This window comes from Mesoplodon densirostris, chromosome 1, assembly GCF_025265405.1.
Source record: "Mesoplodon densirostris isolate mMesDen1 chromosome 1, mMesDen1 primary haplotype, whole genome shotgun sequence".
NCBI classification, from domain to species: Eukaryota; Metazoa; Chordata; class Mammalia; order Artiodactyla; family Ziphiidae; genus Mesoplodon; species Mesoplodon densirostris.
Genome location: NC_082661.1, coordinates 91,595,917 through 91,623,087, shown reverse-complemented (window position 1 = coordinate 91,623,087; position 27,171 = coordinate 91,595,917). Strand labels below are relative to the sequence as shown.

Below are 27,171 nucleotides of genomic sequence, written 5' to 3'. Positions count from 1 at the left end.
CATAACCAGGGAAATAAAAATAGGTAAGTTGGAATTCAACAAAATTAAAAACACTTGTGCTTTAAAGGACAATAAGAAAGTGAAGACAATTTACAGAATGTAAGAGAATGTTTGGAAAATTTTTATCTGATAAGGGACTTGTATCCATATTATTTAAAGACACTTACAATACAATAATAAAAAGACAACCCAATTTTTAAATGTACAAAAGATAGGAACAGACATTTCTCCAAAGAATATATACAAATGTTCAATAAGTACATGAAAAGAAGCACAAATTCATTACTCACTTGGTAAATGCAAATCAAATCCACCATGGGACACTATTTCACACTTACTTGTTTGGCTACAACAAAAAGACAGATAATACCAAGTGTTTGTGAGAATTAGAGAAATTGGAGCTGTCATACATTGCAGATAGGAACATGAAATGGTGAAGCCACTTTGGACGGTATTTTGGAATTCCTCATAATGCTAAACATAGAATCACCATGGGATCCAACAATTCTATTCCTAGGCATTTACCCAAGAAAATTAAAAAGATATGTCCACACAGAAACTTGTGCACAGTTGTTCATAGCAACATTGTTTCTAAAAATCACCAAAAATTATGACCACTCAAATGTCAGTCAGCTGAGGAATAGATAAATAAAATGTTGTCAATGCATACAATGAACTATTATTCAGCAATTAAAATCAATGAAGTACTTATAAACTCTGCAATGTATAAATGGAGACTGAAAACATGTTAAGTCAAAGAATCTGGTCACAAATGACTATGTATTGTATGATTACATTAAATGAAACATCTAGAATAAGTGACAGAAAGTAGAATAGCGATTTCTTAGGGATAGGGGCCTTTGAGGTAAATGAGACATGATTGTTAATGGATGTAGAGTTATTTGAGTTATGAAACGTTCTAAAATTGTGGCAATAGTTGCATAATTCTGTGAAAATACTAAAAACTACTGAATTGTTTACTTTGAGTGCATTGTATGGTATGTGAATTACATATCAATAAGGCTTTAAAATAAGTGTATACTTATTTTTTCTTTATAAAAATATAAAAACCTGGGTACTACTCTGGGTATTTTTCTTAAATATACTGTTAGTCAAAATACTTGTGGATAAATGCCACAGAAAATCATGTGTTATTTATTCAGACATTCCTCAAGTGCATAAAATTTCATCAAGTACAAATATATAGCAACAGTATTACACCTGAACCCCTGTTTTAATTTCCAAGGAGTGGAGAACACTAAGGAGATTATTGTACTTAACTGCTGCCAACAGATTAAAGTACTTATAACAGAGAATTTACCAGAAAAGTACCCAAATATAATAAAAGTTTAAAAAGTTATGTAAGTGTTGGTGTTCCCTTAAAAAACCTATGGCATCTAAACAAAAATGGAAAGTTTTAAAAACTTTAAATGTGGTATATATATCCAGTGGAATATTAGGCATAAAAAGAATGAAATCTTGCCACTTGCACAACAACATGGGTGAATACTGGATGGATATTATGCCAAGTGAAATAAGTCAGACAGAAAAAGACAAATATTGTATGATTTCACTTATACATGGAATCTAAAACACAAAACAAATGAACAAACATAACAAAACAGAAACAATTTTATAGATACAGAGAACAAACAGGGGCTTGCCAGAGGGGAGGGGAGGAAAGAAGTAGGTGAGGGAGATTAAGAGGTACAAACTTCCAGTTGCAAAATAAATAAGTCATGGGTATGAAATGTACAGTGTGGGGAATATAGTCAATAACTATAAAAAAAAAACAACAGCAAAAGGAACGTTTTACTGTTAATTTACACTAGAACCTTGTTTTTAGATATCAAGAAAGCAGTAACACTCAAAGTTTTCCTTCAATATTTTAATTATCATTTGTGTTACAAGAGAAATAAAATTGTTGACTCCCATAAAAATGTTTCTGTAACTGGAATCAATCCTCCCAAGGACTTAATAAGAATTAAGCACTAGTAGACATTCTTATTAAGCACTAGTGGATCTGTACAAATGCCTTTCCAGGAATCATTAGCTTCCAGAAATGTAAGGATTTAAAGAGCTGATATTTATACATTTGTGAGAATTGTTGAAATAACAATGGCATCCCTGATAAGCAATCACCCATTCTGGTTTGGTCCATGAAATATTAAGGCCACTTTGTTACTTTTACCATTCTGCTTCATGAACCTAGATAACAGAAATCTACTTGCTGAGTTTCCACTAATAAATCAAGGGCATATGTCATGAGTGAATATACCATGAGCACAACAGTGTGTGTATTTTCCTATGAGGTCTCTGAAGAAAGTATATATTGAACATATTGCTTAGAATGTCTCATTGTGTTAGAAAGGGTAATGTGTAATGTATTTTATTTTAACACCATGGAAATTATTAGATAAGACAGTTACAATTAAATTAAGACAAGGTGTTTTATACACCTATTATTTTCATGGTACAGTGGTAAGGACAGAATTAATACTTTAGAATGTATAAGAATATTACACCATTAGTTTAACAAACATAACCAAGTAATTCATATTATATATAATGGCTTATATACAATGTTTTACATTTTTCTATAAGGGGGATTCTATTGTAGGACAGATTCATATAACACACCCAAAGGGAACTCAACTTATTAGTTAGAAGGAGAAGTCTGTACTGTAAGAACATTATCTACTAGTAACAACTAAAAAATACCATACATTAAACATTCTTCAGAGTAGACTACATACTAGAGGCATACAAAGTATGCTTTTACCAAATACCAACATCAGAAAGAAATCTGGGAAATCCACAAATATCTGGAAATTAAAGAACATACTACTAAACAACTCATGAGTCAAAGAATACCTCTCCAAGTTAAATTGAACAATATTTTGAAATGAATAAAAATGTAAATACTGCATTTCAAAACTATGGAATGCAATTAAAACAATATTTAGAAGAAAATTAATACCTTTAAATGCCTATATTAGAAATGTCTCAAATATATAACCTAAGCATCCATATTAAAAAATTAAAGACAAAGAATAAATTCAAAACAAGCAGAAGAAAGAAAATTATGATGATTAGAGCAGTAATTACTGAAATAGAAAACAGAAAAACAATAGAAAAAATAAATGAAACAAAATGGGCTTTTTGAAAGATGAACAAAACTGATAAACATTTTGTCTTACTGACCAAGAAAAAAGATGTGTGATACAAATTACAAAAATCAAGAATAAGAGAGAGTACATCAGTACCCTTTAATATAGTGGAAAAATTTCTAGAAAGATACAAAATACCAAACCTGATTCCAGAAGAACATAAAAATATGAATAGGTCATTAACTAGTAAAGAAATTGCATTAGTAATTAAAACTATATACATAAGGAAAAGCCAGGCCTAGATAGTTTTATTGGTGAATTTTCTCAAATATTTAAAGAAAAAATAATACCAATACTTCAGAAATTCTTTCAGGGAATAGAGAAGGAGGGAGCATTTCCAAACTCATTCTATGAGGTCATGCTTATCTATATACCAAAACCAGATAAAGACATCATGAGGAAAGTAAACTAAAGGCTAAATTCTTCATGAACATCAATGTAAAAATTTTCAAACTGAGTTCAGAAACATTTACAGCATGACCCCTTTGTGGAATTAACATAGTAAATCAATTAATGTGTCATAATAATAGAAAGGAAAGCTTACAAAAAAGGATTATCTCAATGGATATAGAAAAATGATTTGACAAAACTGAGCAATGTATAAAAACCCTCAATAAACTATAACTAGGAAAGAACCTCCTCAATGCAAAACCCACACCTACAACCATACATAATGATGAAAAGGAAAATGCTGTCAAGCCCTTAAGAAATGGAACAAAACAAGGATGTCCATTTTGCCTGTTCTATTGAACATACTACTAGAAGTTCTAGGCACTACAATAAGGTTCCTGCACATGCAAGAAACAGAAAAGGAGGTAAAGAAAGATTAGAATTAGGAAGAGGAGAGTAAGACTACCTTTTTTTTTTTTTGGCAAATCACATGATTGAGTAGGAAGATAATCCAAGGAATGCACACACACACACACAAATATTTTAGACATACACAAAAATACCTTAGAAATAATAAATCAGTCTACTTAGCTTGCAGAATATAAATCAATATTAAAAATAAACAAATGGGACCTAATGAAACTTCCAAGCTTTTGCACAGCAAAGGAAACCATAAACAAGACAGAAAGACAACCTTCAGAATGGGAGAAAATATTTGTAAATGAAGCAACTGACAAAGGATTAATCTCAAAAATTTACAAGCAGCTCATGCAGCTCAATATCACAAAAACAAACAACCCAATCCAAAAATGGGCAGAAGATCTAAATAGACATTTTTCCAAAGAAGACATACAGATAGCCAACAAACACATGAAAGAATGCTCAACATCACTAATCATTAGAGAAATGCAAATTGAAACTACAATGAGGTATCACCTCACACCGGTCAGAATGGCCATCAACAAAAAATCTACAAACAATAAGTGCTGGAGAGGGTGTGGAGAAAAGGGAACCCTCTTGCACTGTTGGTGGGAATGTCAATTGATACAGCCACTATGGAGAACAGTATGGAGGTTCCTTAAAAAATCTAAAAATAGAACTACCATATGACCCAGCAATCCCACTACTGGGCATATACCCTGAGAAAACCATAATTCAAAAAGAGTCATGTACCAAAATGTTCATTGCAGCTCTATTTACAATACCCAGGACATGGAAGCAACCTAAGTGTCCAATGACAGATGAATGAATAAAGAAGATGTGCCACATATATACAATGGAATATTAGCCTTAAAAAGAAATGAAATTGAGTTGTTTGTAGTGAGGTGGATGGAGATAGAATCTGTCATACAGAGTGAAGTAAGTCAGAAAGAGAAAAACAAATGTCGTCTGCTAACACATATATGTGGAATCTAAAAAAACAAAAAACAAAAAAACAAAACAAAAAAGCTTATGAAGAACCTAGGGGCAGGACAGGAATAAATATGCAGATGTAGAGACTTGAGGACATGGAGATGGGGAAGGTTAAGCTGGGATGAAGTGAGAGAGTGATATGGACTTATATATACTACCAAATGTAAAACAAATAGCTAGTGGGAAGCAGCCCCATAGCAAAGCGAGATCAGCTCAGTGCTTTGTGACCTCCTAGAGGGGTGGGATAGGGAGGTTGGGAGGGATATGCAAGAGGGAGGAGATATGGGGATATATGTATATGTATAGCTGATTCACTTTGTTATAAAGCAGAAATAACACATCATTGTAAAGCAATTATACTCCAATAAAGATGTTAAAAAATATCTTTTGTAATTCTAAATCCTAGCAAGAAAATATCTGAAAATGAAATTAAGAAAAAATTCCTAGTAGTATCACAGAGGATTAAAATACTTAGGAATGCATTTAGCAAAAGAAGTTTAAGATTTTTACACTGAATTCAATAAAACAATTCAGAGAGAAATTAAAGAAGATCTAAATAAATGGAGATACACTCTATTTTATAAATTGCAAGATATATTCAAGATGACAATTCCCTCTAAATCAATCTATTAATTCATTGCAATTCTTTCCAAAATTCTAGCAGGCTTATTTTATAGAAATATATGAGCTGTTCTTCAAATTTGTATGGAAATGAAAGTGGCCTAAAATAGCCAAAGATGGAGAACTGACTTATTCTTCAATTTCAAAACTTATTATGAATCCACACTAATAAAAAGCAGTATGCTACTGGCATAAGAATAGAAACAGAAATTATCAAGCAGAATTGAGGGTCCAGAAATAAATTCTTACGTTTATGGTTGATTTAAAAAAACTCAAGACAAGTCAATTGGAAAAATGCTATTTACAACAAATGATGCTGGGAAAATTGGATATGCATTCATAAAAAGAGAATCTAGACCCTTATCCCATAGTATACAGAAAAATTAATATTATGACCTAACTTATGAGTAAAAATATAAATTTACATTAAAACATAGGAGAAAATCTTCATGAAATTTGGCCAGTCAAGTACTCTTAGATATGGTACCAAAAACAAGATCCTTAAGGGAAAAAATATAAGTGACTTCATCATAATTAAAAACCTTTGCATTTTAAAAGACATAATCAACAAAATTAAAAGACAAGCTAGAGACTTGGAAAATTATTTGTAAATTATACATTTGATGAAGAATTTGAATTCAGAAAATATGAACAATTAACACTATGGTGAGACAAATAGTCTTTTAAAAAATATTCAAGTTAAAGATAGATTTTAATAAGAAGAAATGAGAATAGCTAATAAGCACAAGAAAAATTGTTCAAAATTCTTAGCCATTAGAGAAATAAGATGCTTCTTCACACACACTAGAAAACCTATAATAAACATAAACAGTAGCAAGTGTTGGCAAGGATGTGGAGAAACTGGAACCTTTGTAGCTTGCTGGGGATAATGTTAAATTGTACAGCCACTTTAGAAAATAGTTCAGCAGTTTCTTAAAATGTTAAACATGAGTTTTTCATATGATCCAGTAATTTTGCTCCTAGGAGTCTAACTAAGAAAAAAATATGTATTGATATATGTGTCCACAAAAGATTTGTACATAAATGTTCATAGCAGCATTGTTCACAATAGCTAAACCAGGAAATAATCCAAATATTCATCAGATTCTGCATAGATAAACAAATGTGGTATATCCATACAATAGAACAACTTATCAATAAAAGGAAACAAATTATTTATATATGCCACAACACGAATGAATATCAAACATCAAACAAACAAAAAACATTTTATCAGTAAAAGAAGCCAGATGCAAAAGACCACAAGTTGCTTGATTCCAATCATGTGAAATATCCAGAAAAGGCAAAGTTATTTTATCTAGAAAGCAGATTAGTGGTAATCTAGGGATAACCTAGAGAGAAGGGATTAACTGCATACAGGGTGGTGGTGGTGGGTTGGTGGAAATGTTCTAACAGATGTTAGAACAATTTGATAGTTTTATAAAAAATCATTGAATTGTACACTTACAGTGCAAAATACGTTTTACAGTACATAAATTATCGCTCAATTAAATTGTGGGGGAAGGGGAAACAACTGCAGTGTGAAAAACTCTTTGTATTTTACTCCTAGAAATTCGAGGATTACCTTTCATAAACTCAATTCTTACAGTCCATTCCTGAAATAATTCCTGTGGTTAAAGGGAAGAAATAAAAGCCAAAATATTAGTAGCCAGTAATCAGTACCAGAACCAAAGAGAAGTAGAGATGTCATCATTAGGTCTGAAATCTTCGCATTGGATGTAGTGAGAAGACTGGGTACCTGGACTTCTCATCATTGCTTACAGGTCTTGGAGCACAGGTCAGTCTGTTCCTAGGCTGGGCATCTCTAGCTCTAGCACGATCCACAGTCCTGGCATGAAAACTATCTCTGGAAAATTTCTTACTCTTTAAGTTAAGATAAAAATAGCCTCTAATGTTGAAGGAAGGCAGAGAGAAAATGTAGTTATATTTTATCTTTAATTGTAGTTGAACATCACTTAACCTTGTTCTCTTTAAGGGTAGCTGAAGTAAATTCCAATACTCTAATATGTGCTTGTCTTACAAATGACTAAAGAACCTCATTAGATGTTTTTTCAGGGCAAAGTTGAAAAATAAGTCAGTGAATTAGAGGAGATCATTTCTAGATTCTGACTCTGCAATGTGCTAACTCTGTTATGGCACTAACATGCCATTTAATGTATCTGAGCTTTAGTTTTCTTATTATAAAGTTATGAATAGTAATAGCTTTTCTACCCTCTTTACAAGAAGTAAGAGACCATATGAAACCACTCAGTAAATCACAAAGTTCTTTAGAAACTGAAGTTATATTTTAATTTTATTAACTTGAACATAAATCAATAAATTTATTTTCCCTAGAAAGCATATGCTAACTTCTAAGCATACATTTCAATACCTCTGAAACAGCCTCTAAATATACAGTATAGAAATCCTGCTTAAAAATGCCAAGTATTTTGGTATAGAGTTTAGAAAATTCTTGATTGTCCAATTGATATGTAGATTTTTTTACAATCTGCCTGTCAAAACAGATTTCTTAAAAGTATTTTAGATTACTAAAGTTTTTATTTTAGTAACATTGCAAAAATAGTACAGAGAGTTCCCATATAGACCACATGTAGTTTCCTCTATTTTTAGCATCTTATATTAGTATGGTATATTTGCCACAATCAACTAGTATTGGTTCAGTATTGTTAATTAAAGTCCATACTTATTCAGATTTCCTTAGTTTTTACCCAGTATCCCTTTTATGTTCTAAGAACTCATCCAGGATTCATATTACATTTAGTCATCTGGTCTTCTTGTTTTTAATAACTTTGGCAGTAAGGAATACTGATCAGATATTTTGTAGAATGTCTCTCATTGGGATTTGTCTGTTGTTTTTCTCATAACTTCATTGGGGTATGAGTTTGGAAAAGCAAGACCACAAACTAACATGCCATTTTCATCATATCATATCAAGTGTACGTACTATCAATGTGACTTACCGTTATTGATACTAATCTTGATAAACTGGCAGATATAGTATTTGCCAGCTTTCTCTATTATATAGTTACTCTTGTAGCCCTTTTCCATACTGCAATCTTTGGAAGTAAGTCACTATGTGTAGCTCAAGCTTAAAGAATGAGTAATGGGACTTCCCTGGTGGCGCAGTGGTTAAGAGTCTAACTGCCAATGCAGGGGACACTGGTTCGAGCCCTGGTCTGGGAAGATTCCACATGCTGTGGAGTGGCTGAGCCCTCATGCCACAACTACTGGGCCCCGCATGCCTAGAGCCCATGCTCTACAACGCGAGAAGCCACTGCAATGAGAAGCTCACTCACCGCAACTAGAGAAAGCCCGTGCACAGCAATGAGGACCCAATGCCAGCCAAAAATAAATGAAATAAATAAAAAAAAAAGAATGAGTAATGACACTCCACCTCCTTGAGGATGAAATAATTCCATAAATTATTTAAAATTCTTTGGCTTGGGAGATTTGTCTCATATCCTCTATGTATTTATTTATTCAATCATTTATATCAGTTGGAATTTAAATATTTATTTTATACTTTGAGCTATAATCCAATAATATTTTACTTATTTTGTTGAACAAACTATTCCATCTTTGGCCATCTGGAAGCTCTTTCAGTGGATCTTGTGTCCCTTTGACATAACTCCATCATTATAGAGTTTGTTTGCTTTGAACACTTCCTTACTTTCCAGCACTACAAAATGTTTTAGGCACATCTTGTATATTTCCTGCCCTAGAACTAGAAACAACCATTTCTCCAAGGAGTCCTGGTTCTTTTATTGAAGAATGGTATTAAAATCTCAGTGTGCTCTTCACTGCTTTGAGTTCTTGTTTTAGGGCCTCTCAGTTCTGACAAAGCAAGGAAATGTGTGTATACTCACCCATGTATATACATATCTCTATAAATATTTCTGTATGTAACCAGCTATATTTATATAAAGCTGAACATGAGTTCATACTGATGTCTACACCTCTAATCCATTACCACATGAATCATTCCAGCCTCCTTCCTTTGCTGAAATATAACCTCCTATGCCACAGTGAGAAATCTGAATTCCATCATTTGCCATACATTTACTAAGTTGTTCAATCTTAGTATAAATATAACTACCCTAGGGTCCCCCAACCTCCTAAGTGAATTTTTTAAGTTTGCATTATTAAGTTTTACTCTTTATGATGTTGAGTTCTATGGGTTTTGACAGATTTTTAAAAAATTTTGATAATTTTATTAATCTTGTTCTTTTAATCTTGTTTTTAATTCATCTTTATTTTTGTCTTAGCCACTGTCTTTGAAAATTATCTTTTTCAATGTTCTTTCTTAAAAATTTTCTATTGAAATAAAATAGACCCACAGATATAGAAAACAAATTTATGGTTACCAAAGGTGAAAGGGGGTGGAGAGGGATAAATTAGGAGTTTGGGATTAACATATACACACTACTATATATAAAAGAGATACCCAACAAGGAACTACTGTATAGCACAGGGTACTATACTCAATATTTTGTAATAACCTATAAGGGAAAATAATCTGAAAAAAAATAGATATATATGTACGTATAACTGAATCAATTTGCTGTACACCTGAAACTAACACAACATGTCAATCAACTAATTTCAATAATTTTTTTAATTTTCAAAAGTTTCACACACATGATTTCATATTATCCCATAATAACCCTATTTCCCCCTACCCCTATGTTGTTCCTTCCCCTTCCCTCTCCCCACTGGTATCCACTAGTTTGTTCTCTACATCTGTGAGTCTGTTTTTTTCTTTTATTCACTAGTTTGTATTTTTTAGTTTCCACATATAACTGATATCATACATTATTTGTCTTTCTCTGTCTGACTTATTTCAGTTATCATGATGCCCTCTAAGTCCATCCATATTATTGGAAATGGCAAAATTTCATTCTTTTTTGTGGCTGAGTAGTATTCCATTGTGTGTGTGTGTGTGTGTGTGTGTGTGTGTGTGTCTCACATCTTCTTTAAGCATATATCTGCTGATGGACACTTAGGTTGCTTCCATACCTTGGCAATTATAACTAATGCTACTATGAACATTGGGGTGCATGTATTTTTTCAAATTAGTATTTATATTTCTGTTGGATATATACCCAGGATTGCTGAATCATATGGTAGTTCTATTTTTAGGTTTTTGAGAAACTTCCATACTGTTTACCACAGTGGCTGTACCAATGTACATTTTCACCAACAGTGCAGGAGGGTTTCCTTTCTCCACATCCATGGCCAGCATTTTTTTAATTATTATTATATATCATGCTTTAATACAAACTTAAAAAATTCTGGAACAATATAAACTGTACAGATTTGATCAATCTTTTTGTTTTGTTTTTAAACTAAATCTCTAAACACACCAATGCTCCATTCCAAAATATTACACAACATTCTGAATACAAAACGCTTGATTGTATTCCTCCTTCACTAAAGAAAACAAATTCATTACCCTGATCCCCCAAACTCTTCTCCATTTTGCCTCAGTGCTCCCCTTCCCATCCCCAGGGGTCAAATTAATAATTAGGGATGTTGAGCATATTTTCATGTGCCTGTTGGCCATTTGCATTTCCTCTTTGGAAAAGTGCTATTCAGTTCTTCTGCCCATTTTTTAGTCAGGTTGTTTTTTGTGATGTTGAGCTGTATGAGCTGTTTATATATGTTGGATATTAACCCATATTGGTCATATCATTTACAAATATCTTATCCTATCCAGTAGGTTGTCTTTTGGTTTTGTCAATAGTTTCCTTTTCTATGCAAAAGCTTTTAAGTTTAATTAGGGCCCATGTGTTTATTTTTGCTTTTGTTTCCTTTGCTTTAGAAGGTGAGTCCAAAAAAATATATTGCTGTGATTTACATCAAAGGGTGTTCTGCCTAGTTTTCTTCTAGGGGTTTTATGGTATCTTGTCTTACACTTAGGTCTCTAGTCCATTTTGAGTTTATTTTTGTATATGGTGTTATAGAATGTTCCAACTTTATTCTTCTATATGTAGCTGTCTAGTTTTCCCAGCACTACTTATTGAAGAGACTGTCTTTTCTCTGTTGTATATTCTTGCCTCCTTTGTCATCAATTAATTGACCATAAGTTTGTGAGTATATTTCTGGGCTCTCTAGTCTGTTCCATTGATCTATGTGCCTGTTTTTGTCACAGTACCATACTGTTTTGATTACTGTAACTTTGTAATATAGTCTGAAGTCAGGGAGCATGATTCCTCCAGCTTTGTTCTTCTTTTCACATAGCAAGTACTGTGGCCAAGAAATATAAGGACCAAGATTCCAACTTTCTTCTTTGGCTCTGGGATTGATCTAAAATAAGTAAAATTATAAATTTCATAAAAGAAGTGGGCAGCAGAGAGTAACAGAGAATTAAGGAGGCATCTAGAGGAGAAGGGGTACTGAGAATCAGTACACTGAAAGAGAAAATGGGAATACAGGTTTAGCTGTCAATTTAATAGACTTTATAGGACACACTTTAAAATTTTACCAGGTAAGACAGGATGGAATGAGCCCAAAGCAAAGTCAATTTACCAAGTGAGGTTCAAATTTGGTTCCAGGCCTCTCTTATCAGAATTAAACATCAGGAGGACTAAGCTTCTATTGTCCCCCAGACAACATTAGACTGGAAGCTAAAGATATATAAATTCTAAATGCAATTTTGCTTATAATGTGCTGTGTGATTTCTTGTTGCATTATATGTGTGGGAAATCTATGGGATGCATGCACTTCATGTAGTGCTGTATAAAGGAGACAGGTTCATTTTAAATAGCAATACTTGAATTAACCTGAAAAAAATGAGAATCTTGAGTTAGAGGCTCATGAAATTCATAAACCTATTAATTAAATTTTTGTCATAAATCCATGTTTGTTTGTGGTTTTTTGCAGTACGTGGGCCTCTCACTGTTGTGGCCTCTCCCGTTGCGGAGCATAGGCTCCGGACATGCAGGCTCAGTGGCCATGGCTCATGGGCCCAGCCATTCTGCAGCATGTAGGATCCTTCCAGACCAGGGCACGAACCCATGTTCCCTGCATCGGCAGGCGGACTCTCAACTACTGCACCACCAGGGAAGCCCTAAATCCATGTTTTGTATCTAATAATTATATCATATTGCAGAAGGTAAAATTTCATGGATAGGTAAACATTATAAAATGTGCACTCAATTAGCTCAGCCAAAACAAGCAAACCACACTTATAATTGAGTAACATGTTTTTATATGGAAAAGCGCTGAGTAAACTCTAAGAGGAGCTAGTTGGCTTAACTACTAAAAGAATTAATTTGTTGGAAAAACTAAATGAATTATGATAAAGTTAAAGACAAATCTTAAGTTTCAGTAACAGTGAAATACGGGAGAGAAGGAAATAAAGTGAACTGAAAAAGAATATGAGTCATTTTGAAAATATGCTTTTACTGATGCAACATTAAAAAAACCACAGTCTCTGCTCAAAATTGTTATCCTCTTTTGGTGTTACAGTAAAGTGATTTTGGATTTAACATTTGTTTTCTTTATTCAAAATTTACAATACCACTACTACTACTAATTTATTGAGCACTTACTATGAGTCAGGCATTGTGTTAATCTCTTTCTAGACATTACTTCATTAAGTCCTCCTGTGGATTTTGTGAGGCTGGTATAATTATCTCCAGACATTTGTGAACACAGACATCAATGCTTTAAAAGCTTCTATGTTTGCTGTTCATAGTCACACATGTAGAAAATTCAGATTCAGTATTTAAACCGAAGTTTTACTTACAAAAATCACTTCTAAATACTGTATTCAAAACATCTTACTTTGAATTTGAGAAAAAATAATGTCATAGACTCCTAGGCTACATAGATTTGTTTACCTAACCCACAAAGAAGATAAAATTTCCAAAGGATCAGAAAACATGGATATTACCATCATGTCCTTGGTAGTGTCCATGTAATCTGCATGGCATATGCCACATAAAGAAAGATAATGTTGAGCACATGACCACAGTAGACATTGGTCTATATGGGGGTAGTGTGCATATGCACACACACATGTGTGTGTTGTGTGTGCCTCGTGATATTGGTGAGGAATTCTCTTCCTCATCAAAGTTTTAATCACTGGGGATGAAAATATTTCTGGCAAATTTCTCAAAATTTAGGTTTTGGGAAAGATTTCAGACTCATGTTACATCCTATAGTATATTGGTGATGATGAATAGGTAAAACCATGTGTGAATAGGTAGAGATGGTTTGAGAGTGTTTTCTTTCACATGGAAACTTTTGGACAGCCATAAATATATAAAAAGAATGCTATGACACTATATATACTTCTGATACTTCTTATGGTATATAATTTGAAGCTATCTGTATTCCAAATAATCATTGCCTGTAACATGTTTAAAAATGTTTTGTCATGTTAAGACATATGGTACACAAAATTTTTATATAAATATATTCTCTTAATTTGAAGGAATACAATGATAAAGAAAAATAAATTTGTCTTCTATTTCTCTATGGCCAAATAACTATACTTCAATTTATATTTTATTAAACATTGTAAATTAATAGCAGCTGTTTGCAGTGACCTTTTATAATCCATAGAGGGAGAAAGTTTCAGTGGAACTTAGAACCACATAATTGCAATATTTCTTTGGCTTTGACTCCATTCAATATTGTGAGACCTCCCAGCACTCTAATATTCCACACACATTAGAAATTCCCTGACACAATTTCACACAGGGTTGCATGTAGTGTTAGCCATTCTTTTTCATACTCCCTGATGTCCTCTGTTGTAAAGCTGAAAATGCCAATGATGATATCTAAGCACTGTAAATAATTGCAGCTATTGACCTTGTAATGGTACCAGAATGCCACACCCTATTCAGGCACTAATACTGGATATTCCAGCTCTAAGTCACTGCAGTAACTTTATGGTCCTAGTGCTTTATAAATATTTTAATACAAGTTTGATTCTGCTACCTGCTCTCCTAAATCCACACAGTTGAGTCAGTGGTGCAGAGGATGAGGTAAATCTGAATGATCACCCCTGACTTCCCTTTAGTATCACCCACCTGTGGTCATAGCCTGTTCTCTTGGGAAGAGCTCTTCCAACTGAGGCTTCTTTATCTCTTTTGCTCATTGTCACCTGACTGTCTTGTTCTGCAGACTTCCCATGCAAACATGACCCTTCCTCTAACCATCATCCCAAACATGAGAGGAATACCACTGGTACCATAGATAAAATATTACCATAGTACTGAGAAGCTGACCCTTCTGTGAGTAAGAGTGAATTCCTAACTGACTGCTTTGGGCTGCCACATCATTTTTTCCTGCTTTTAGATTGGACCTATGCCATTGGCTTGCCTATATCTCCACCTTGCATACTGCAAATCTTAGGACTTAGCCTCCATATTCTTTTGAGCCAATTATTTATAATAAATTAAAAAAATAAATATATCTTTTCTTCCTCTCTTTATACACACACACACACATATTCACTTTCTATATATATATATATGTACTACTCTTTAACTGTTCCATATATATACTGGTTCTATTACTATTTCTCTGGAGAACCCTGACTAATACAATATATAATTATTAAATAGTCTAAATAAATATGATAATAAATATATAACTATAAAAGGCCTAAATGCTGTAAAGCAGAGTTCTATGTTGATGACTACAAATGACACATGAGATACAATATGAGGATAAATTAGGAAGTAACTAGGCAAAGGAAGGTGAGGAAAAGAAAGAGAATGTCAGACATAGAATGACACATGCAAATGGCCTGCAATATGAAAGAAGGTGGCGTGTTCCACGGAGGGAAGAAAAGTTAGTTCTCTGAAGGACAGAGAGCAAGGAGGGAAAGGTAACAAGATGATTCTCCAAAGTTAGAGGGTAGTCTCTATATGCCTTGGTTGTCATTTTAAGGGTGTTCATTTCTAGGACAATGAGATAAACCAGAGGTGTCTTAAAAGGGAAGTAACATGATCAGATTTGCATTTTGAAAAGATCACTAAGTGAAGTAAGATAAGAACTGATAAAATATATTTAGATTTAGTGTCGTAGAAGTTATAGTGCTATTACCGTGATCTATTTTGGTGCAAGCAATCTACAGTTTTTAGATGGATTTGAGTATAGCACAATTATGAAAAGCATACCTGGATGCTGCTGCTAGGAGAGGGGAAGCAGAGAAAAGGAGTCCACCGGGTCTGCATTATAATGGTGCTTGTAGTGAGCCTTACTACTCCTGTGTAGCTTATTTAGGAATCACTTAAATATTTAATCTATTTTTTAGGCAGATTTAACATACTTTTTTAATAAGCTATTTGATTTTTAATTTTCATAGAAAATTAAGAAAATCACACAAAAATGGTCTTTGCCACTTACTACCACTTAGAAAACAGCCCATTCATAAAGTTTACAAGATAACTTACCCATACTTGAAGAGCTCTGCAGAGAAATAGATTAATGTTTAAAATTACCCTTTATGTTCAGAACATCTATATTTTCTCCTGTGATTATATTTCAATAGGTGAAATCCAGAAATTTTACTGAAAAAGGTTATTCTGCTGAATATATGTTAAAAAACAGAAATGTATATAAATAAACGGCCACACCATCTATTTGGAATTCTAATAAAGCTGATAACATTTAAATCTCCCTCTTTATTGCAACCTGAGTATAACTTCGATACTGTTTTTTGTCACATGAATTAGCCATATATTTTAAAGTTGATAAGTACTGAGGACTAGAGCTATAAAACTAAAAGAACCCTTGTGTTTATTTATGAATATCAAAAATGAAAGAGCATCTATCCGATATGTACAAACTGCATAAAATATCATTTCAAAATGTAAAATAAATTTTAAAAATTTAAAATAAGACTTTGTACTTGATGTAAGAACTCCAACATACCAATCTCAATGACTTTTTGAATTGTTTTCCCTGTATTACACCAAAACATCTTTGGAATCTCAGTTTTACTTAATGTAGGTCACATTTTTCTTCCAGTTTTAGAAAATCAACGTGGCAAACTGTTGGGGCCATTTCCAACTGTTTAAGCTAGCACACTGAATTCAAAAATTATCATCTGATAGGTGTACCTACAGTGATAAATTTGCCCCAATCTTATGTTCTTTCCAACATGGTTTAACAGATTTGGAATTCATTCTAAAACATATTCTGCAATATTTATATTTCTGCCAATGTAAATAAAAAAAAAAAACTCACATCTTTTTGACATGTAATCCATGTCATAGTCAGACTTTGTCCCTGAAACGTACTGCAACCTCATTATAGGCTTGGAGGATATGTGGTTGGTAGGAAAAGATCATGGGTAAATTTTTCATCTCCTTGAAAGATAAATGATCAAAGCTGGCATTCTATGCTCTTCATACAAATCAGGAATAGACTCAGTAGATGGGGAAAAATGTTACTTATACAACAACAGTAAGAGAATCCACATATTCAGTCTTATCTAAATCCACCATAATTTTTCTACTCCAATATTCAGATCCCCACTCTTTTTCCAATCCAGTTCCCAGATTCAACACCAGAAACCTGCTGAGACTGTGACATTAACTTATTTAATACTGTAAACCACCGAATCAAACTCAGTATCTGGTTTTCAACTTCATGGACTCAAGAAGAGGTAGGTACCTCATAAAGGGTACCAGGTCACCGACATTAAGAAAAAAACAGCATTCATTGATTTATTCCACAAACATAAATAAATAGCAGCTGTTAACACTTACTATGTGCTGAGCGTTTTATGTACATTATCTCCGCTAACTCTCTCCCCAACAGATGGGGAAATTGAGATTCAAAGAGGTTAATGTGTTCACCAGAGTTACACAGTGATTAAGTAGGAGAAGCTTGACTTAATTACAAGACTGGACTGTCTCATGCACAAGCTCGGTGCTGTGGACATAGAGATTGGAAGATGTAGTCCCTTCCATAAAGTCAATATTCATTAGGAAGACGAGCTGGTCACTAGAAATGTGTTGTTACTGAAGTCAATGCATAGAATCAGCTCTTGAAGCACTTTGAAGAGGCTAGAAAAAATATCCATTTGCCCCTAAACATACTGAGCTGAGAATTAATATATGAATTGGGGAGATAAAGGGACTAAGGGCATTGTATTGGTTGGCTATAACTTGTTACTGCATAACAAGTAATTCACTCCAAAATTTAGTGGATTAAAACAATAATCATTTATTCTTGCTCACAGGTCTGCAGGTCAGCTGGATATTGTCAGCTAGGCTGGGCTTAGCTAAGTGGCTCTGCCTGATGCTGTAGACCCAGTTGCCATTGGCTCCATGCTGCAGGCTCTCTATGTATTCTTCCAGTCCTCAGGTAGAGGGGTAGCAACTGCCTGGGGAAAGCTCTTCTCACAGAGATGAAAGCAGTGATATCTTTTAAGGTCCAAGTGCAGAAATGGCACATGGTAACTGCCCCCTGATCTTATTGGCCAAAACAAGTAACAGCCAGTGGAAAACTCTGCCTTTTGTGTGAGGGGATGCAAAGTTACATGGTAAAGGGAAAGAATAAAGAATTGAGGCCAGTAATTCCATCTACCAAAGATAATTTTTTTTATTTTGATGGTTAGTGGCTGACATAGAGGGGGTGGAGTGAGTAGAGAATCTATAAAATACCACTAACTTTTAAAAGATTTGCCAGGAAAATTCGCCTATGAATAAAATACCACATTTCTTCATTTCTCCAACTGAGACAATGAAAGACAAACCCTCCCACCCTACTATTTTCCTTTTCCATTTCTTAAAAAGTATACAAAATTGTAGGATGCCAGAATATTAGTTAGACAAGCCTGACTAAAAAGAGATATCCCTCCAGTCTCAAGTTTCAACCCCCTATAAAAGTAGTGTTTGGGAAATGGCTGTGAAAAAATATGTTCTTCTGCATTTAGGTCTCAGAGTCCCCATTTGATGGTTGATCTACACCCCTGTAATCTACAAACATACAGACACCAGCCTAACTGGTTGACAAATAGGAACAAACATGCTAATAAAACAAAAAGGAAAGACTCTAGGAAATAAATAAAAGGAGACAAGAATATACAATGGAGAAAAGATAAACTCTTCAATAAGTGGTGCTGGGAAAACTGGACAGTTACATGTAAAAGAATAAAATGAGAACATTTTCTAATACCATATACAAAAATAGGCTCAAAATGGGTTAAAGACCTAAATGTAAGACTGGAAACCATAAAACTCATAGAAGAAAACATAGGCAGAACATTCTGACATAAATCGTAGCGATATTTTTAAAATCTGTCTCCTACAGCAAAGGAAACAAAAGCAAAAATAAACAAATGGGACCTAATTAAACTTAAAACTTTTGCATAGCAAAGGAAACCATCAACAAAACAAAAAGACAACCTACCGAATGGGAGAATATATTTGCAAATTATATGACCAATAAGGGATTAACATTCAGAATGTATCAATATAAACAGCTCATACAACTCCATATCAAATAAAACCAAACTACCCAATTTAAAAATGGGCAGAAGAACTGATTAGACATTTTTCCAAAGAAAACATACAGATGGCCAGCAGGCATATGAAAAGATGCTCAATGTCACTAATTATTAGAGAAATGCAAATCAAAACAACCATGACATATCACTTCACACCTGTCAGAATGGCTATCATCAAAAAGACCACAAAATGGGAGAAAATATTTACAAATCATATATCTGATAAGGGACTAGTATCCAGAATATATAAAGAATTCTTAGAATGCAATAAAAGACAAATAACCCAATATAGAAATGGGCAAAAAGATCTGAATAGACTTTTTTTTTTCAAAGAAAGTATACAGATAGCAAAAAGCACATGAAAAGATGTTCAACTTCATCAGTTATTAGGGAAATCTCAATCAAAACCACAGAGACACCATTTCACATCCACTACAATGGCTATAATCAAAATGACAGATGAGAACAAGTGCTTACAAGGAGAAATTGAAACCCTCATACACTGCTGGTAGGAATGTAAAATGGTACAGCCGCTTTGGAAAAACAATTTGGCAGTTCCTCAAAATATTAAACATAGAGATACTATATGACCTAGCAATTCTACTCCTAGGTATCTATCCAAGAGTAATGAGAACATATATCCACACAAAAACTCATACACAAATGTTCATAGTAGCATTACTCATAATAAGTGGCCAAAAAGTAGAAACAACATAAATGCCCATGAACTGAGTGATGGATAAATAAAATGTGGTATATCCATCCAAAGGAATATCATTTAGCTATAACCAGGAATAAGTACCGATATGTGTTACAACATAATGAAATTTTAAAACATCATGCTTAATTCATAAGAGACCATATAATGTACAATTCCACTTATATAAAATGTCCAGAATAGGCAAATCTATAGAGACAGAAAGTAGATTAGTCTTTGCCTAGAGCTCTGGGTGGAAGGGTCGAGGGAGGTGGAGAGTGACTGCTAATGGTACAGGGTTTCTTTTAGGGAGGCTGAAATATTCTAAAATTAGATGGTTGTATAATCCTGTAAATACACTAAAAAACACTGAATTATATACCTTACATAGATGAATTATATAGTTTGTGGATTATATATAAACAAACAAAGACCACAAATAACAAATGCTGGCAAAGATGTGGAGAAAAAGTAACCCTCATACACTGTTGGTGGGAATGTAAATTGGTGCAGCCACTATGGAAAACAGTATGGAGGCTCCTCAAAAATACTAAAAATATAACTAACCTATGATCCAGCTATTCCACTCCTGGGTGTATATATGAAGAATCAGAAGAAAACAAAAACATTAATTCAAAAAGATATATACACCCTTATGTTTACTGGAGCATTATTTACAATAACCAAGATATGGAAACAACCTAAATGTGCATGAACAAATGAATGGATAAAGAAGATGTGTGTGTGTGTATACACACACACACACACACACACACACACACATATATAATGGAATACTACTCAGCCATAAAAAATAATGAAATATTGCTGTTTGCAACAACTTGAATGTACTTGGAGCATATTATACTCAGTGAAATAAGTCAGGCAGAGAAAGACAAATACTGTATGATATCACTTGTAGGTGTAATCTAAAAATTATAACAAAATAGAGACTATAACAAAGAAAAAACATACTCACAGATATAGAGAACAAACTAGTTGTTACCAGTGGGGGGTGAAGGGGGAAGGGTAAAACAGTGGTAGAGGATTAAGAGGTACTAACTACTATGTAAAAAATAAAAATGCTACAAGGATATAGTACAGCACAAGGAACATAGCCTATATTTTATAATAACTATAAATGGAATATAGCCTTTAAAAGTTGTGAATCACTATGTTGTACACCTGAAATGTACATAAAATTGTAAATCAACTGTACCACAATACAAAATTAAAAAATAGGTATTTCAAACCACTGAGGGAAGATTAACAATTTAATAAATAAAATGTTTTAGCATAACTAATCTGCATTTTTAACTAAATAATGATAAAGTTAAATTCAAGTTACTTACCATGTAAAAATGAAATCCAGACAGATTAAAGAGCTAAGTGCAAAAAAAAAGAAAATACAGAATAACTTCATTCAATAATTTTGGAATAAGGTATGTAGACATAATATAGAAAATATTAGCACTAGTTTGAAGCTGATAGGAAAATAAATAATTTGAAATTATATTACACAATATTTGTATCTATTGTTGAGGTCATTTAGACAAGCAGACATCAATTTAATGGACAAATGAGGAAAAAATATAACAGAAAATTAATGCAAATGGAAAATTAACACATGATAAGAAACAATTTAATTAGTAATTAGCAAAATTCAAATTTAAACAAAATTGAGATACTATTTTTTGTAAACATTAAAATATTTTATAATAGTTATCTATTTTTGCCAGAAGTATGAATTAGTACAATTTAGGGGGAAGCAAGCTGTATAATCCCAGCAATTCTGTTTTCCATATATGTCTTACAGAAAATTTTCCCCCTGTATACATGGATAAGTGTATGTGTTCAGTAAAGAATATTTTTAGAAAATCAAAAATAGAAAAATGTGAAACCAATTTGTGGAAATTCTTTACATAAACACTATAAACATATATCCACACATGTAATACACATTTTATATGTGTGTATATGTTAGCGTGTGTGTGTGTGTGTTTAGGGAGAGAGAATGAAAAAGAAGTCCTTAAACTAAAATAGATATCTTACTCTTTCTGTCTGTCTTTCTTTTAGCCTACATTGCAGTTGTATAGTTGGAGTTCTAGCAACTATCTTTGACCAGGAGTTGATCTTGTGAATGGAATTTGGTGTTAGGATACTTGAGTAGTAATACAGTGAGAGTCTGTGTCCTCAGTGGCTCCCTGATAACAATTCTGAACTAATCAAGTCATTTGTATTTACACCAAAAAGGCACAAATGGGATCCATGAATCATTGTAGATTCTGTGTAATCTTAAGATTTGTGTTCTCCATGAAGAGCATGAACACATCCTGTGTTGCTCAGGATAGTCCCAGTTCATGCTTGTTCTCTGTGTTCCCTGATGTAGCTATTCTTTTTCTAATGTCTGGGGACACCACAGGCCTACAGTGTACTTCCAACAGCTTTCCCAGTTTGGGAAGCCTAAAAGTTGGCAAGCCACCCCACTCCTGCCCAGCACCCACATGCTCCAGCGTATACATTTAAAAGTTTCAAGGTATCCTCACCACTCATGAAAGAAGCTTATTATCCAGCCACAGAGGAAATCCAAGCCAACTAATTGGAACATTAAACTAATATATGCATAAACAACTGAATATTGACTGGTAATTAGGAAAGCCATCAACTACAGAGAGAAGGACCCAAAAAGAAAAAAGAAAATCCATCCCTACAGGGAGAAATAATTAATGAAAATAATCTAAAAATTGAAAAGAAATCTAGTCTTTGAGTATATTCAGAGAAATTAGAAAAGTTGTTATATTTCACAAATTATATCTATTAAGATGCTATCTAAAAAAGTTTGAGAACTTCAAGGAAAGGCCAGAGAGTAGCCAACTAATAGATGACATTTCTCCATGTGAGCATATTTTCAAGTTATCTTTTCATTGTCTATCTCTCCAGTATGAACTGATAGCTGAGGGTCATCAGGCATTTGACGGGGGGCCCTGTGCGGTCACCAAGGGTCATAGGGCCAGATGGGCTGAACTGAGTGCCAGGTCTTAGATTCCGAAGGCAGACCTGCACCTACTCCTCACACCTCACATCCACAGGAACTCAAGTAGATCTGAGTCAATTTCTTCAGACTAACTTTGTAAACATGGATGCTCTAATGTGGATGTGCAGATTGCTTATGAAACACCTAACACCAGTCCTCCTTTTCCACAGTTCACTAACATATTCAAATAACTAGACAATGACTAGTATCTAGTTAATGCTTTTCTTCTGTTTTACATGCAAACCTTATATTTACTCCCTTGTTTCACTCTTCTGAAGGCTCATTTTAATGCCCATGTCAGAAAATATCATAGTGAAGTGTGGAATAGTATCTAAGAATGATTGATATTTTTGCCTTCTAATTAAACCCATTTTTCACTGTTAACTTGATACTGTTAGTGGCAAATGGTAGCCAGGAAAAAGAACAGGTTTCAAAGGAAAAGCAGTACTTCTTAAAATGTTGGCTTGATTTTAAACTTATAACAGTGTCAATATCTTTATTCTCCCTTTAGTACTAACCAAGATGTTTTGAACTACTTTAATATGTATCATTTCAATCTAAAACAGTGTCATATTCTGAGTTACATATACTTAAAGTCTATTTTATGTCATTCCAAAAATATGTATTTTGCACATGTACTTTAAGTGATTTAGAAAATGCTGACTTTTTCCATGTCATTTTGTGCTTTTAATTCTATTTTATGAATGTTTACTTTTAATATTCTCCCCTTTTTCCCCCTTAGGCCCATGTTGCTGAGTTTATTGCTGAATAAGATTTCCTCTATCTATATAAATTCCCAATTCACCTATCTATGTTTTTGTTATTCTTTCCTTCTTCCTCTCCTATGCTCTGAATGCTTCCACCTCTTTTTCCATACCACTGTTTTAAATTCCTCACCAAAATTTTAAGCCACTATATGACTCAAAAATGAAATTGTACCCATTTACTATTTTCATTAGTTAATAATAAACTTGAGAACAAAAATATATTTAGATGAAAAAACATACTTTGTATAGAGATCACACAAATATAATGAACAATATCAAATTGCATATATTTGCAACATGGCTTGAGAAATTACCTTGAAAATACATTGGTTTTCTGGAGAGCTTTCTCTTTGTGAGTAAACATGGTAAATAAAATCCCCAATGGGGAAATATATGGCTATTAATTTTTGTTAGAAAATAAAAGGTTTAGGGCTTCCCTGGTGGCGCAGTGGTTGAGAGTCTTCCTGCTGATGCAGGGGACACAGGTTCGTGCCCCGGTCCAGGAGGATCCCACATGCCGTGGAGTGGCTGGGCCCGTGAGCCATGGCCACTGAGCCTGCGTGTTCGGAGCCTGTGCTCCAGCATGGTAGAGGCCACGGCAGTGAGAGGCCCGCAAAAAAAAAAAAAAAAAAAGGAAAAGAAAAGAGAAGGTTTATAAAGTGATCTGAAGTATTAAAAGAATAGGGAAGATCATTTATGGAGTGGAAGTCCCTCTAGCGAACTTTTATTACTCCTAGTTTTGTCCTCTTGAATGCAAATATCACTGGTATGATATCTAAAATACAATATAAAAAACAAGTATAATACATAAAATACAATTTCTGTCATTAGTTAACTGCTTGATCCTCACCAACAATCGAACCTTATTCTAGATATTTCCACACGTATTTTCTGGATTTAATCCTCACTTGATTCTATTCTCCTTGAACTGCATAATCAATAGTTCTGCACTGCCTACAGGATAGTCAGATTTCTTTAGCTGAGAATCAAGGACCTTCTGGATCTCTACTTATTTCCTTGTCATGCTTATTTTTCAGATCTTCTTGACACAAACACTCACACTGTTTTCCAATATGCCTTGCTCCCCTCAACCTCCTTGCCTATGGTAATGTCATTTGTCACATTTATTTTCTGCCTGCCAGTTCACATAATCTCCTTTATTCAAACTTCAGTCCATATGTATCTCCATAATAAAGCTTTTATTATCCTGTTGCATTTATTATTTTCCTTTGAACTGTGATTGAGTTTATTCACTAATTTATAAATAACTGGCATTTTTGATGTTCCAAATTAACATAGTACATTTCATTGCACACTGTAGGTGTTCCTAAGAATTTCCTAATTCCTTAATTCTCAATAAAACTTCTTGAATGCGAGTCCATTACATTTATCTAAAATTTGAATGTATGTACTTATATACAGCCTCAGTTCTCTATAATATCTAATTCTAGATGAACATAAAATAACCACAGTTATTTCTGAATTTATTATGTTGAGGAAACACTTAATATTTAGTAGAATTGGGTTCATATTCATTTAGGTCCACAGTCTCATTACAATATGTGTAGGAAACCAGTATGAGGGTTGTAATTTTATGTTTTGATTTTAATAACATGAAAATTATTTGTAAGAACTGATCCTGTGCAACTCCTAAGATTTTTCACATATACAAGATAAAAATTTTTTTAATGAGAGGTCATTTTTAATGTGAAGAAGACATTAGAGCTTAGTATTAGAACATGTTTGGATATTTGTTAATTATGAAGATTTTGATGGGAAATAAGGTGATTATGCTCTATGCATAAAATATTTAGAATGCTGCAATGAATAACTATAGGGGGCACAACTTACATGGACTGTGATGAGAGTGGATCACTTAAGTTTGTATAATGGATATCCAAGATAACTATATATAGTATTCCTGTATACATCACACTTGAGTACAGAGTGTATTAACAATCCATTTTTTTAAGTTGATGTAAGTTTGTCAGATTAAAGCACTACAATCTGATACAATATCAAGTGTTTTCTTTTTGCACATATGAGCAGCTTGCTCATATCAAATCAAAGAACAAACATTTCGGAGCAAACTGTTATTTATCTAAAAAATTTTACACAAATATTTATAGAAGTGATATATTAATGTTAGATTATTTTAAATCTTTAAAAAAGGTTTAATAGACAGAAGCCACTTTTTATATCTTATAGGTAAAATGTTTAAATGCATTCCCCCTCCAATGAATTTAAAATCAATTAAGCTAATATGGCTAATATTTAGTATGTGGCTCCCATTCAAAGGGTTGTCTTTTCATTTTGTTTATGGTTTCCTTTGCTATGCAAAAGCTTTTAAGTTTAATTCGGTCCCATTTGCTTATTTTTGTTTTTATTTTCATTACTCTAGGAGGTGGATCAAAAATTACCTTAAAAAGAGTGTATAGGTCTTCTCTGGTGGCGCAGTGGTTGAGAGTCCACCTGCCGATGCAGGGGACACGGGTTTGTGCCCCAGTCCTGGAGGATCCCACATGCTGTGGAGCCACTGGACCCGTGAGCCATGGCCGCTGAGCCTGCGTGTCCAGAGCCTGTGCTCCGCAATGGGAGAGGCCACAACAGTGAGAGGCCCACATACTGCAAACAAACAAACAAACAAACAAGAGTGTATATAAATACATGTACAACTGATTCACTTTGCTGTACACCCGAAGCTAACACAACATTGTAAATCAACTATACTCCAATAAAAATTATATATATATTTATTTATTTATTTATTTATTTATTTATTTATTTATTTATAATGTGGTAAGTACTTTTGAATTTTTTTTCCATTGAGGATAATGGAATAAAGTGCATTAGTCTTACAGGTACAATGTGATCAGACATAAAACATTTCTAACACTCAAGAAGTGTCCCTCATGTTCTATCCCTGTTAATATCTACCCAGGCCCTGACTCCTCTCAGCATCCCCAGGAGAGATAACTATTCTGACTTTATCATTATAAAGTTATTTTTTCTGTTCTAAAATAAAATTATTTTGTATGTACAGTAAATAGGCATTTGTGCCTCATTTTTCTACAAAATATAATTTCTGTGAGATTCATCCTTGTGGTCACTTCCATAATTCATTCTTTGTTATTGCCATGTAATATTCCACTATATGTATACCATATTCATTCTAATGTTTTTGAAAGTGAATATGAAATGCGAACTCCTAGAAAAATATGTGAGCCTCAAAATGATATACACTTTTAATTTCACTAAGAATAAATATGGTTTTCTGTTTACAATGTAATGCAACTAAGAATTCAGTATGAATATCTTCATTCTTCTTTTGATGAGTAAAATTTTATATCTTTTAAAACTCTAGACCTGAGAAGTTATTCTGTATGGTCTAATGATGACAAAACTACTATACACCATATATGTGAATTCTAGAAGAGTGTGTGTGTGTGTGTGTGTGTGTGTGTATGTGTGCATGTGTGTTGATGACCTAAGAAGTAAAAACCTAATTAAAATGAAGTCAGATGTATATGTCATAGTCTGTAGTTATTAAGCATATAGAACATATTATGATTTGGTTTAGA

At 33.4% G+C, this 27,171-nt stretch overlaps 1 long non-coding RNA gene across 1 annotated transcript; it reads right to left on the bottom strand.

Moving 5' to 3' along the window:
- Window positions 1–288: 288 nt before the first annotated feature.
- Window positions 289–26,164, bottom strand: LOC132483564 (uncharacterized). Its single transcript, XR_009531079.1, has 3 exons — window positions 26,011–26,164; window positions 21,142–21,174; window positions 289–346 (listed from the first exon to the last, which is right to left on the bottom strand). It is a non-coding gene; the product is annotated as an uncharacterized LOC132483564 (long non-coding RNA).
- Window positions 26,165–27,171: the final 1,007 nt, after the last annotated feature.